The following is a 14419-nucleotide window of genomic DNA, read 5'->3' on the forward strand; positions in this document are numbered from 1 at the left end:
TTTCTCTTCCTCTTACTTTTTTTTCACGTTTTTTTTACGTTTTTCTCCTTTTCGACTCTTTTCTGGGCGTATTATTCTTCTTTTTCTTCTTTTTTTTCGTCTAATGCATACCCCATCAGTGCAGCAATGCTTATTCAATACCGCCAGCAGATGGAGACACTGGGGGATAATTTTCTAAGGATTTATACTGATTTTTCCTGTCTGAATTTGTCGCACAGAAAGTTGCAGGCCAAATATGTGTGACATTTCTGCGACTTTAGCTTCTAGAGCATTTTTACAACATTATACATAGGTGCTGAATACATAAAAAGCGACTGTTCAGCGACAGACAAGTCGCATCGGCTGAAAGTAGGCCAGAATGTCAGTCCATGTTGGAGCAGGTTTAGATACAGTCTAAAGCATAGATCTCAAAGTCTGTGCACAGAATTTAGCAAGGGCCTCGCACCTTCTGATGCATCAGGTAGGTGCACAATAGCATAGCCTAACCCTCTGTACTTTGGTCTATATTGATGCGGGACATAGACAGCCAGCTGATGACCAATCCATTAGTGCAATGGATGGCTGGAAGCATTTGTCTTTGCCTTTGCAATACCACAGAAGCAATGCATGGTCAATGTACAGCAATGACACACCTGTGTGAACAGCCAGGAGACCCTCCCCCCCCCCCCATGTTATGTTACATAGTTACATAGTTAGTACGGTCGAAAAAAGACATATGTCCATCAAGTTCAACCAGGGAATTAAGGGGTAGGGGTGTGGCGCGATATTGGGGAAGGGATGAGATTTTATATTTCTTCATAAGCATTAATCTTATTTTGTCAATTAGGAACATTCAGCACCCACCGCTATCAAGGCAGCTGCCTATCATGTCATGCCCTACCTGCACAGGTGTGCTGGCTACTCAAATGATCCAATTAAGGAGGCCATTTAGTCAGCAGCAGCAGAAGTCCTGTGCCTGGACGCTCCAACAGGGGCCAGACACAAGCAGAAGCAGCAGAAGCAGCAGCAGCAACCACCTTTTGTTTTTTGGCTGCAGCAGCAGCAAGGCCCACAGGGCTGGCTAGCTGGCTAGCCAGCAAGCAGGTAGCAATGAAAGTAGGAATCTTTCTTTTTAACCCTGTAAGGGGGTGGTGCACTGTACCCGAAGATACTGCCATATCGGGTCAATGCATAGGGCGACGGAAGCAAGCTTCGAAATCGGCCCCCGTTCTCAAAAATCCATTTAATATATGGTCCCCAGATAGGGGACGTATCAGATATTAAACTGATATGAACAGATACTACACTTGATCTTAGCCAAAAGGCCGAGAAGCGATAACCGTGAAAGGGGCGGGGCCCAACAAGGTCCCCTTCATGGGCACTATCACTGCTTGCTGTCAGGGAGGCTGCCAGACAATTTTCCATGCACACTCTGGGCTGGGGGGCAGTCAACCACCAGTACACACAGCAAGAACCTAAACCCATACCATTATTGCTAAGCAGCAAGACAGGGGCCCATTGCACTCCACGGGGGCCTTTTTAAATGCAATCCATAACCCGGATTTGCCAGGAACCCTTCTTACTCCTCCTACTTGCATGTGACACTGGGCTTAGGATCTGCATAGGAAACACACACACAAGCACACACCTACCTTTGTTTGCCTGCAGATGCCTCCTTGGCTGTCCCCAAACGGTATCAAACCAACACCCACGGGAAGCTGTAAGCATAGAGGACATGCCTGCACCCCATTGGACTTACCTGTGTGGGTTAAATCCGGGTTATTTGACAACCTATGGCGGTGATGGTTCTGCTCAGGCAGAGCAGTGCTGATGCTCCTCATAAAGCTGTCGCTGCTGTGAAGGTTCTAGGTGACATCACAAATCCCTATGGTTACATACACAACAAAGCTGGGTTGTTGTTGTTTACACTCTGCAAGGCCTGTGGAAGTGAGTGACATCATAGCACTGTAGTTCTGAGGGTTCAAGATGGATGCAACAATCTCCTGTTGCTTCTATGAAGGCCGTAATAGACGACATCACCAAACAGCTCCATAGTCACATACACAGCAAAGGAGAGATGTTGTTTACACCTAGTGATGTCAGTGGTATTGAGTGACATCACAGCACAGTGCTAAGGCTCCTGGGCCTGGACACAGCAGCGGCTGCAATATCTCAACGGAGAATACGTTTATATCTATGTGTGTGTGTGCGCATATATATATATATATATATATATATATATATATATATATATATATTTCTCCGCCGAAATCACTTTTAAACCCATTTCCACCTTTTTTTCCCTTCTCTTCCTCTTACTTTTTTTTCACGTTTTTTTACGTTTTTCTCCTTTTCGCCTCTTTTCTGGGCGTATTATTCTTCTTTTTCTTCTTTTTTTTCGTCTAATGCATACCCCATCAGTGCAGCAATGCTTATTCAATACCGCCAGCAGATGGAGACACTGGGGGATAATTTTCTAAGGATTTATACTGATTTTTCCTGTCTGAATTTGTCGCACAGAAAGTTGCAGGCCAAATATGTGTGACATTTCTGCGACTTTAGCTTCTAGAGCATTTTTACAACATTATACATAGGTGCTGAATACATAAAAAGCGACTGTTCAGCGACAGACAAGTCGCATCGGCTGAAAGTAGGCCAGAATGTCAGTCCATGTTGGAGCAGGTTTAGATACAGTCTAAAGCATAGATCTCAAAGTCTGTGCACAGAATTTAGCAAGGGCCTCGCACCTTCTGATGCATCAGGTAGGTGCACAATAGCATAGCCTAACCCTCTGTACTTTGGTCTATATTGATGCGGGACATAGACAGCCAGCTGATGACCAATCCATTAGTGCAATGGATGGCTGGAAGCATTTGTCTTTGCCTTTGCAATACCACAGAAGCAATGCATGGTCAATGTACAGCAATGACACACCTGTGTGAACAGCCAGGAGACCCCCCCATGTTATGTTACATAGTTACATAGTTAGTACGGTCAAAAAAAGACATATGTCCATCAAGTTCAACCAGGGAATTAAGGGGTAGGGGTGTGGCGCGATATTGGGGAAGGGATGAGATTTTATATTTCTTCATAAGCATTAATCTTATTTTGTCAATTAGGAACATTCAGCACCCACCCGCTATCAAGGCAGCTGCCTATCATGTCATGCCCTACCTGCACAGGTGTGCTGGCTACTCAAATGATCCAATTAAGGAGGCCATTTAGTCAGCAGCAGCAGAAGTCCTGTGCCTGGACGCTCCAACAGGGGCCAGACACAAGCAGAAGCAGAAGCAGCAGAAGCAGCAGCAGCACCACCTTTTGTTTTTTGGCTGCAGCAGCAGCAAGGCCCACAGGGCTGGCTAGCTGGCTAGCCAGCAAGCAGGTAGCAATGAAAGTAGGAATCTTTCTTTTTAACCCTGTAAGGGGGTGGTGCACTGTACCCGAAGATACTGCCATATCGGGTCAATGCATAGGGCGACGGAAGCAAGCTTCGAAATCGGCCCCCGTTCTCAAAAATCCATTTAATATATGGTCCCCAGATAGGGGACGTATCAGATATTAAACTGATAAGAACAGATACTACACTTGATCTTAGCCAAAAGGCCGAGAAGCGATAACCGTGAAAGGGGCGGGCCCAACAAGGTCCCCTTCATGGGCACTATCACTGCTTGCTGTCAGGGAGGCTGCCAGACAATTTTCCATGCACACTCTGGGCTGGGGGGCAGTCAACCACCAGTACAAACAGCAGAACCTAAACCCATACCATTATTGCTAAGCAGCAAGACAGGGGCCCATTGCACTCCCACGGGGCCTTTTTAAATGCAATCCATAACCCGGATTTGCCAGGAACCCTTCTTACTCCTCCTACTTGCATGTGACACTGGGCTTAGGATCTGCATAGGAAACACACACACAAGCACACACCTACCTTTGTTGCCTGCAGATGCCTCCTTGGCTGTCCCCAAACGGTATCAAACCAACACCCACGGGAAGCTGTAAGCATAGAGGACATGCCTGCACCCCATTGGACTTACCTGTGTGGGTTAAATCCGGGTTATTTGACAACCTATGGCGGTGATGGTTCTGCTCAGGCAGAGCAGTGCTGATGCTCCTCATAAAGCTGTCGCTGCTGTGAAGGTTCTAGGTGACATCACAAATCCCTATGGTTACATACACAACAAAGCTGGGTTGTTGTTGTTTACACTCTGCAAGGCCTGTGGAAGTGAGTGACATCATAGCACTGTAGTTCTGAGGGTTCAAGATGGATGCAACAATCTCCTGTTGCTTCTATGAAGGCCGTAATAGACGACATCACCAAACAGCTCCATAGTCACATACACAGCAAAGGAGAGATGTTGTTTACACCTAGTGATGTCAGTGGTATTGAGTGACATCACAGCACAGTGCTAAGGCTCCTGGGCCTGGACACAGCAGCGGCTGCAATATCTCAACGGAGAATACGTTTATATCTATGTGTGTGTGTGCGCATATATATATATATATATATATATATATATATATTTCTCCGCCGAAATCACTTTTAAACCCATTTCCACCTTTTTTTCCCTTCTCTTCCTCTTACTTTTTTTTCACGTTTTTTTACGTTTTTCTCCTTTTCGCCTCTTTTCTGGGCGTATTATTCTTCTTTTTCTTCTTTTTTTTCGTCTAATGCATACCCCATCAGTGCAGCAATGCTTATTCAATACCGCCAGCAGATGGAGACACTGGGGGATAATTTTCTAAGGATTTATACTGATTTTTCCTGTCTGAATTTGTCGCACAGAAAGTTGCAGGCCAAATATGTGTGACATTTCTGCGACTTTAGCTTCTAGAGCATTTTTACAACATTATACATAGGTGCTGAATACATAAAAAGCGACTGTTCAGCGACAGACAAGTCGCATCGGCTGAAAGTAGGCCAGAATGTCAGTCCATGTTGGAGCAGGTTTAGATACAGTCTAAAGCATAGATCTCAAAGTCTGTGCACAGAATTTAGCAAGGGCCTCGCACCTTCTGATGCATCAGGTAGGTGCACAATAGCATAGCCTAACCCTCTGTACTTTGGTCTATATTGATGCGGGACATAGACAGCCAGCTGATGACCAATCCATTAGTGCAATGGATGGCTGGAAGCATTTGTCTTTGCCTTTGCAATACCACAGAAGCAATGCATGGTCAATGTACAGCAATGACACACCTGTGTGAACAGCCAGGAGACCCCCCCCCCCCCCCCCCCCCCATGTTATGTTACATAGTTACATAGTTAGTACGGTCGAAAAAAGACATATGTCCATCAAGTTCAACCAGGGAATTAAGGGGTAGGGGTGTGGCGCGATATTGGGGAAGGGATGAGATTTTATATTTCTTCATAAGCATTAATCTTATTTTGTCAATTAGGAACATTCAGCACCCACCCGCTATCAAGGCAGCTGCCTATCATGTCATGCCCTACCTGCACAGGTGTGCTGGCTACTCAAATGATCCAATTAAGGAGGCCATTTAGTCAGCAGCAGCAGAAGTCCTGTGCCTGGACGCTCCAACAGGGGCCAGACACAAGCAGAAGCAGAAGCAGCAGAAGCAGCAGCAGCACCACCTTTTGTTTTTTGGCTGCAGCAGCAGCAAGGCCCACAGGGCTGGCTAGCTGGCTAGCCAGCAAGCAGGTAGCAATGAAAGTAGGAATCTTTCTTTTTAACCCTGTAAGGGGGTGGTGCACTGTACCCGAAGATACTGCCATATCGGGTCAATGCATAGGGCGACGGAAGCAAGCTTCGAAATCGGCCCCCGTTCTCAAAAATCCATTTAATATATGGTCCCCAGATAGGGGACGTATCAGATATTAAACTGATAAGAACAGATACTACACTTGATCTTAGCCAAAAGGCCGAGAAGCGATAACCGTGAAAGGGGCGGGCCCAACAAGGTCCCCTTCATGGGCACTATCACTGCTTGCTGTCAGGGAGGCTGCCAGACAATTTTCCATGCACACTCTGGGCTGGGGGGCAGTCAACCACCAGTACACACAGCAGAACCTAAACCCATACCATTATTGCTAAGCAGCAAGACAGGGGCCCATTGCACTCCCACGGGGCCTTTTTAAATGCAATCCATAACCCGGATTTGCCAGGAACCCTTCTTACTCCTCCTACTTGCATGTGACACTGGGCTTAGGATCTGCATAGGAAACACACACACAAGCACACACCTACCTTTGTTGCCTGCAGATGCCTCCTTGGCTGTCCCCAAACGGTATCAAACCAACACCCACGGGAAGCTGTAAGCATAGAGGACATGCCTGCACCCCATTGGACTTACCTGTGTGGGTTAAATCCGGGTTATTTGACAACCTATGGCGGTGATGGTTCTGCTCAGGCAGAGCAGTGCTGATGCTCCTCATAAAGCTGTCGCTGCTGTGAAGGTTCTAGGTGACATCACAAATCCCTATGGTTACATACACAACAAAGCTGGGTTGTTGTTGTTTACACTCTGCAAGGCCTGTGGAAGTGAGTGACATCATAGCACTGTAGTTCTGAGGGTTCAAGATGGATGCAACAATCTCCTGTTGCTTCTATGAAGGCCGTAATAGACGACATCACCAAACAGCTCCATAGTCACATACACAGCAAAGGAGAGATGTTGTTTACACCTAGTGATGTCAGTGGTATTGAGTGACATCACAGCACAGTGCTAAGGCTCCTGGGCCTGGACACAGCAGCGGCTGCAATATCTCAACGGAGAATACGTTTATATCTATGTGTGTGTGTGCGCATATATATATATATATATATATATATATATATATATATATATTTCTCCGCCGAAATCACTTTTAAACCCATTTCCACCTTTTTTTCCCTTCTCTTCCTCTTACTTTTTTTTCACGTTTTTTTACGTTTTTCTCCTTTTCGCCTCTTTTCTGGGCGTATTATTCTTCTTTTTCTTCTTTTTTTTCGTCTAATGCATACCCCATCAGTGCAGCAATGCTTATTCAATACCGCCAGCAGATGGAGACACTGGGGGATAATTTTCTAAGGATTTATACTGATTTTTCCTGTCTGAATTTGTCGCACAGAAAGTTGCAGGCCAAATATGTGTGACATTTCTGCGACTTTAGCTTCTAGAGCATTTTTACAACATTATACATAGGTGCTGAATACATAAAAAGCGACTGTTCAGCGACAGACAAGTCGCATCGGCTGAAAGTAGGCCAGAATGTCAGTCCATGTTGGAGCAGGTTTAGATACAGTCTAAAGCATAGATCTCAAAGTCTGTGCACAGAATTTAGCAAGGGCCTCGCACCTTCTGATGCATCAGGTAGGTGCACAATAGCATAGCCTAACCCTCTGTACTTTGGTCTATATTGATGCGGGACATAGACAGCCAGCTGATGACCAATCCATTAGTGCAATGGATGGCTGGAAGCATTTGTCTTTGCCTTTGCAATACCACAGAAGCAATGCATGGTCAATGTACAGCAATGACACACCTGTGTGAACAGCCAGGAGACCCCCCCCCCCCCCCCATGTTATGTTACATAGTTACATAGTTAGTACGGTCGAAAAAAGACATATGTCCATCAAGTTCAACCAGGGAATTAAGGGGTAGGGGTGTGGCGCGATATTAGGGAAGGGATGAGATTTTATATTTCTTCATAAGCATTAATCTTATTTTGTCAATTAGGAACATTCAGCACCCACCCGCTATCAAGGCAGCTGCCTATCATGTCATGCCCTACCTGCACAGGTGTGCTGGCTACTCAAATGATCCAATTAAGGAGGCCATTTAGTCAGCAGCAGCAGAAGTCCTGTGCCTGGACGCTCCAACAGGGGCCAGACGCAAGCAGAAGCAGAAGCAGCAGAAGCAGCAGCAGCACCACCTTTTGTTTTTTGGCTGCAGCAGCAGCAAGGCCCACAGGGCTGGCTAGCTGGCTAGCCAGCAAGCAGGTAGCAATGAAAGTAGGAATCTTTCTTTTTAACCCTGTAAGGGGGTGGTGCACTGTACCCGAAGATACTGCCATATCGGGTCAATGCATAGGGCGACGGAAGCAAGCTTCGAAATCGGCCCCCGTTCTCAAAAATCCATTTAATATATGGTCCCCAGATAGGGGACGTATCAGATATTAAACTGATAAGAACAGATACTACACTTGATCTTAGCCAAAAGGCCGAGAAGCGATAACCGTGAAAGGGGCGGGCCCAACAAGGTCCCCTTCATGGGCACTATCACTGCTTGCTGTCAGGGAGGCTGCCAGACAATTTTCCATGCACACTCTGGGCTGGGGGGCAGTCAACCACCAGTACACACAGCAGAACCTAAACCCATACCATTATTGCTAAGCAGCAAGACAGGGGCCCATTGCACTCCCACGGGGCCTTTTTAAATGCAATCCATAACCCGGATTTGCCAGGAACCCTTCTTACTCCTCCTACTTGCATGTGACACTGGGCTTAGGATCTGCATAGGAAACACACACACAAGCACACACCTACCTTTGTTGCCTGCAGATGCCTCCTTGGCTGTCCCCAAACGGTATCAAACCAACACCCACGGGAAGCTGTAAGCATAGAGGACATGCCTGCACCCCATTGGACTTACCTGTGTGGGTTAAATCCGGGTTATTTGACAACCTATGGCGGTGATGGTTCTGCTCAGGCAGAGCAGTGCTGATGCTCCTCATAAAGCTGTCGCTGCTGTGAAGGTTCTAGGTGACATCACAAATCCCTTTGGTTACATACACAACAAAGCTGGGTTGTTGTTGTTTACACTCTGCAAGGCCTGTGGAAGTGAGTGACATCATAGCACTGTAGTTCTGAGGGTTCAAGATGGATGCAACAATCTCCTGTTGCTTCTATGAAGGCCGTAATAGACGACATCACCAAACAGCTCCATAGTCACATACACAGCAAAGGAGAGATGTTGTTTACACCTAGTGATGTCAGTGGTATTGAGTGACATCACAGCACAGTGCTAAGGCTCCTGGGCCTGGACACAGCAGCGGCTGCAATATCTCAACGGAGAATACGTTTATATCTATGTGTGTGTGTGCGCATATATATATATATATATATATATATATATATATATATATATATATATATTTCTCCGCCGAAATCACTTTTAAACCCATTTCCACCTTTTTTTCCCTTCTCTTAATCTTACTTTTTTTTCACGTTTTTTTACGTTTTTCTCCTTTTCGCCTCTTTTCTGGGCGTATTATTCTTCTTTTTCTTCTTTTTTTTCGTCTAATGCATACCCCATCAGTGCAGCAATGCTTATTCAATACCGCCAGCAGATGGAGACACTGGGGGATAATTTTCTAAGGATTTATACTGATTTTTCCTGTCTGAATTTGTCGCACAGAAAGTTGCAGGCCAAATATGTGTGACATTTCTGCGACTTTAGCTTCTAGAGCATTTTTACAACATTATACATAGGTGCTGAATACATAAAAAGCGACTGTTCAGCGACAGACAAGTCGCATCGGCTGAAAGTAGGCCAGAATGTCAGTCCATGTTGGAGCAGGTTTAGATACAGTCTAAAGCATAGATCTCAAAGTCTGTGCACAGAATTTAGCAAGGGCCTCGCACCTTCTGATGCATCAGGTAGGTGCACAATAGCATAGCCTAACCCTCTGTACTTTGGTCTATATTGATGCGGGACATAGACAGCCAGCTGATGACCAATCCATTAGTGCAATGGATGGCTGGAAGCATTTGTCTTTGCCTTTGCAATACCACAGAAGCAATGCATGGTCAATGTACAGCAATGACACACCTGTGTGAACAGCCAGGAGACCCCCCCATGTTATGTTACATAGTTACATAGTTAGTACGGTCAAAAAAAGACATATGTCCATCAAGTTCAACCAGGGAATTAAGGGGTAGGGGTGTGGCGCGATATTGGGGAAGGGATGAGATTTTATATTTCTTCATAAGCATTAATCTTATTTTGTCAATTAGGAACATTCAGCACCCACCCGCTATCAAGGCAGCTGCCTATCATGTCATGCCCTACCTGCACAGGTGTGCTGGCTACTCAAATGATCCAATTAAGGAGGCCATTTAGTCAGCAGCAGCAGAAGTCCTGTGCCTGGACGCTCCAACAGGGGCCAGACACAAGCAGAAGCAGAAGCAGCAGAAGCAGCAGCAGCACCACCTTTTGTTTTTTGGCTGCAGCAGCAGCAAGGCCCACAGGGCTGGCTAGCTGGCTAGCCAGCAAGCAGGTAGCAATGAAAGTAGGAATCTTTCTTTTTAACCCTGTAAGGGGGTGGTGCACTGTACCCGAAGATACTGCCATATCGGGTCAATGCATAGGGCGACGGAAGCAAGCTTCGAAATCGGCCCCCGTTCTCAAAAATCCATTTAATATATGGTCCCCAGATAGGGGACGTATCAGATATTAAACTGATAAGAACAGATACTACACTTGATCTTAGCCAAAAGGCCGAGAAGCGATAACCGTGAAAGGGGCGGGCCCAACAAGGTCCCCTTCATGGGCACTATCACTGCTTGCTGTCAGGGAGGCTGCCAGACAATTTTCCATGCACACTCTGGGCTGGGGGGCAGTCAACCACCAGTACACACAGCAGAACCTAAACCCATACCATTATTGCTAAGCAGCAAGACAGGGGCCCATTGCACTCCCACGGGGCCTTTTTAAATGCAATCCATAACCCGGATTTGCCAGGAACCCTTCTTACTCCTCCTACTTGCATGTGACACTGGGCTTAGGATCTGCATAGGAAACACACACACAAGCACACACCTACCTTTGTTGCCTGCAGATGCCTCCTTGGCTGTCCCCAAACGGTATCAAACCAACACCCACGGGAAGCTGTAAGCATAGAGGACATGCCTGCACCCCATTGGACTTACCTGTGTGGGTTAAATCCGGGTTATTTGACAACCTATGGCGGTGATGGTTCTGCTCAGGCAGAGCAGTGCTGATGCTCCTCATAAAGCTGTCGCTGCTGTGAAGGTTCTAGGTGACATCACAAATCCCTATGGTTACATACACAACAAAGCTGGGTTGTTGTTGTTTACACTCTGCAAGGCCTGTGGAAGTGAGTGACATCATAGCACTGTAGTTCTGAGGGTTCAAGATGGATGCAACAATCTCCTGTTGCTTCTATGAAGGCCGTAATAGACGACATCACCAAACAGCTCCATAGTCACATACACAGCAAAGGAGAGATGTTGTTTACACCTAGTGATGTCAGTGGTATTGAGTGACATCACAGCACAGTGCTAAGGCTCCTGGGCCTGGACACAGCAGCGGCTGCAATATCTCAACGGAGAATACGTTTATATCTATGTGTGTGTGTGCGCATATATATATATATATATATATATATATATATATATATTTCTCCGCCGAAATCACTTTTAAACCCATTTCCACCTTTTTTTCCCTTCTCTTCCTCTTACTTTTTTTTCACGTTTTTTTACGTTTTTCTCCTTTTCGCCTCTTTTCTGGGCGTATTATTCTTCTTTTTCTTCTTTTTTTTCGTCTAATGCATACCCCATCAGTGCAGCAATGCTTATTCAATACCGCCAGCAGATGGAGACACTGGGGGATAATTTTCTAAGGATTTATACTGATTTTTCCTGTCTGAATTTGTCGCACAGAAAGTTGCAGGCCAAATATGTGTGACATTTCTGCGACTTTAGCTTCTAGAGCATTTTTACAACATTATACATAGGTGCTGAATACATAAAAAGCGACTGTTCAGCGACAGACAAGTCGCATCGGCTGAAAGTAGGCCAGAATGTCAGTCCATGTTGGAGCAGGTTTAGATACAGTCTAAAGCATAGATCTCAAAGTCTGTGCACAGAATTTAGCAAGGGCCTCGCACCTTCTGATGCATCAGGTAGGTGCACAATAGCATAGCCTAACCCTCTGTACTTTGGTCTATATTGATGCGGGACATAGACAGCCAGCTGATGACCAATCCATTAGTGCAATGGATGGCTGGAAGCATTTGTCTTTGCCTTTGCAATACCACAGAAGCAATGCATGGTCAATGTACAGCAATGACACACCTGTGTGAACAGCCAGGAGACCCCCCCCCCCCATGTTATGTTACATAGTTACATAGTTAGTACGGTCGAAAAAAGACATATGTCCATCAAGTTCAACCAGGGAATTAAGGGGTAGGGGTGTGGCGCGATATTGGGGAAGGGATGAGATTTTATATTTCTTCATAAGCATTAATCTTATTTTGTCAATTAGGAACATTCAGCACCCACCCGCTATCAAGGCAGCTGCCTATCATGTCATGCCCTACCTGCACAGGTGTGCTGGCTACTCAAATGATCCAATTAAGGAGGCCATTTAGTCAGCAGCAGCAGAAGTCCTGTGCCTGGACGCTCCAACAGGGGCCAGACACAAGCAGAAGCAGAAGCAGCAGAAGCAGCAGCAGCACCACCTTTTGTTTTTTGGCTGCAGCAGCAGCAAGGCCCACAGGGCTGGCTAGCTGGCTAGCCAGCAAGCAGGTAGCAATGAAAGTAGGAATCTTTCTTTTTAACCCTGTAAGGGGGTGGTGCACTGTACCCGAAGATACTGCCATATCGGGTCAATGCATAGGGCGACGGAAGCAAGCTTCGAAATCGGCCCCCGTTCTCAAAAATCCATTTAATATATGGTCCCCAGATAGGGGACGTATCAGATATTAAACTGATAAGAACAGATACTACACTTGATCTTAGCCAAAAGGCCGAGAAGCGATAACCGTGAAAGGGGCGGGCCCAACAAGGTCCCCTTCATGGGCACTATCACTGCTTGCTGTCAGGGAGGCTGCCAGACAATTTTCCATGCACACTCTGGGCTGGGGGGCAGTCAACCACCAGTACACACAGCAGAACCTAAACCCATACCATTATTGCTAAGCAGCAAGACAGGGGCCCATTGCACTCCCACGGGGCCTTTTTAAATGCAATCCATAACCCGGATTTGCCAGGAACCCTTCTTACTCCTCCTACTTGCATGTGACACTGGGCTTAGGATCTGCATAGGAAACACACACACAAGCACACACCTACCTTTGTTGCCTGCAGATGCCTCCTTGGCTGTCCCCAAACGGTATCAAACCAACACCCACGGGAAGCTGTAAGCATAGAGGACATGCCTGCACCCCATTGGACTTACCTGTGTGGGTTAAATCCGGGTTATTTGACAACCTATGGCGGTGATGGTTCTGCTCAGGCAGAGCAGTGCTGATGCTCCTCATAAAGCTGTCGCTGCTGTGAAGGTTCTAGGTGACATCACAAATCCCTATGGTTACATACACAACAAAGCTGGGTTGTTGTTGTTTACACTCTGCAAGGCCTGTGGAAGTGAGTGACATCATAGCACTGTAGTTCTGAGGGTTCAAGATGGATGCAACAATCTCCTGTTGCTTCTATGAAGGCCGTAATAGACGACATCACCAAACAGCTCCATAGTCACATACACAGCAAAGGAGAGATGTTGTTTACACCTAGTGATGTCAGTGGTATTGAGTGACATCACAGCACAGTGCTAAGGCTCCTGGGCCTGGACACAGCAGCGGCTGCAATATCTCAACGGAGAATACGTTTATATCTATGTGTGTGTGTGCGCATATATATATATATATATATATATATATATATATATATATATATATATTTCTCCGCCGAAATCACTTTTAAACCCATTTCCACCTTTTTTTCCCTTCTCTTCCTCTTACTTTTTTTTCACGTTTTTTTACGTTTTTCTCCTTTTCGCCTCTTTTCTGGGCGTATTATTCTTCTTTTTCTTCTTTTTTTTCGTCTAATGCATACCCCATCAGTGCAGCAATGCTTATTCAATACCGCCAGCAGATGGAGACACTGGGGGATAATTTTCTAAGGATTTATACTGATTTTTCCTGTCTGAATTTGTCGCACAGAAAGTTGCAGGCCAAATATGTGTGACATTTCTGCGACTTTAGCTTCTAGAGCATTTTTACAACATTATACATAGGTGCTGAATACATAAAAAGCGACTGTTCAGCGACAGACAAGTCGCATCGGCTGAAAGTAGGCCAGAATGTCAGTCCATGTTGGAGCAGGTTTAGATACAGTCTAAAGCATAGATCTCAAAGTCTGTGCACAGAATTTAGCAAGGGCCTCGCACCTTCTGATGCATCAGGTAGGTGCACAATAGCATAGCCTAACCCTCTGTACTTTGGTCTATATTGATGCGGGACATAGACAGCCAGCTGATGACCAATCCATTAGTGCAATGGATGGCTGGAAGCATTTGTCTTTGCCTTTGCAATACCACAGAAGCAATGCATGGTCAATGTACAGCAATGACACACCTGTGTGAACAGCCAGGAGACCCCCCCCCCCCCATGTTATGTTACATAGTTACATAGTTAGTACGGTCGAAAAAAGACATATGTCCATCAAGTTCAACCAGGGAATTAAGGGGTAGGGGT

General features: G+C 45.9%; 6 non-coding genes across 6 annotated transcripts; all 6 read right to left on the reverse strand.

Moving 5' to 3' along the window:
* Positions 1–1125: 1125 nt before the first annotated feature.
* LOC130348698 (U2 spliceosomal RNA) lies at positions 1126–1316 on the reverse strand. Its single transcript, XR_008886196.1, has one exon. It is a non-coding gene; the product is annotated as a U2 spliceosomal RNA (small nuclear RNA).
* Positions 1317–3403: 2087 nt separating this feature from the next.
* On the reverse strand, positions 3404–3594 carry LOC130348719 (U2 spliceosomal RNA). Its single transcript, XR_008886210.1, has one exon. It is a non-coding gene; the product is annotated as a U2 spliceosomal RNA (small nuclear RNA).
* Positions 3595–5681: 2087 nt separating this feature from the next.
* LOC130348731 (U2 spliceosomal RNA) lies at positions 5682–5872 on the reverse strand. The gene has a single exon (XR_008886221.1). It is a non-coding gene; the product is annotated as a U2 spliceosomal RNA (small nuclear RNA).
* Positions 5873–7961: 2089 nt separating this feature from the next.
* On the reverse strand, positions 7962–8152 carry LOC130348743 (U2 spliceosomal RNA). Its single transcript, XR_008886232.1, has one exon. It is a non-coding gene; the product is annotated as a U2 spliceosomal RNA (small nuclear RNA).
* Positions 8153–10240: 2088 nt separating this feature from the next.
* LOC130348755 (U2 spliceosomal RNA) lies at positions 10241–10431 on the reverse strand. The gene has a single exon (XR_008886243.1). It is a non-coding gene; the product is annotated as a U2 spliceosomal RNA (small nuclear RNA).
* Positions 10432–12512: 2081 nt separating this feature from the next.
* LOC130348697 (U2 spliceosomal RNA) lies at positions 12513–12703 on the reverse strand. Its single transcript, XR_008886195.1, has one exon. It is a non-coding gene; the product is annotated as a U2 spliceosomal RNA (small nuclear RNA).
* Between the last annotated feature and the right edge of the window lie 1716 nt (positions 12704–14419).

The sequence above is a fragment of the Hyla sarda genome, unplaced genomic scaffold (genome assembly GCF_029499605.1).
Source record: "Hyla sarda isolate aHylSar1 unplaced genomic scaffold, aHylSar1.hap1 scaffold_886, whole genome shotgun sequence".
Lineage (NCBI taxonomy): Eukaryota > Metazoa > Chordata > Amphibia > Anura > Hylidae > Hyla > Hyla sarda.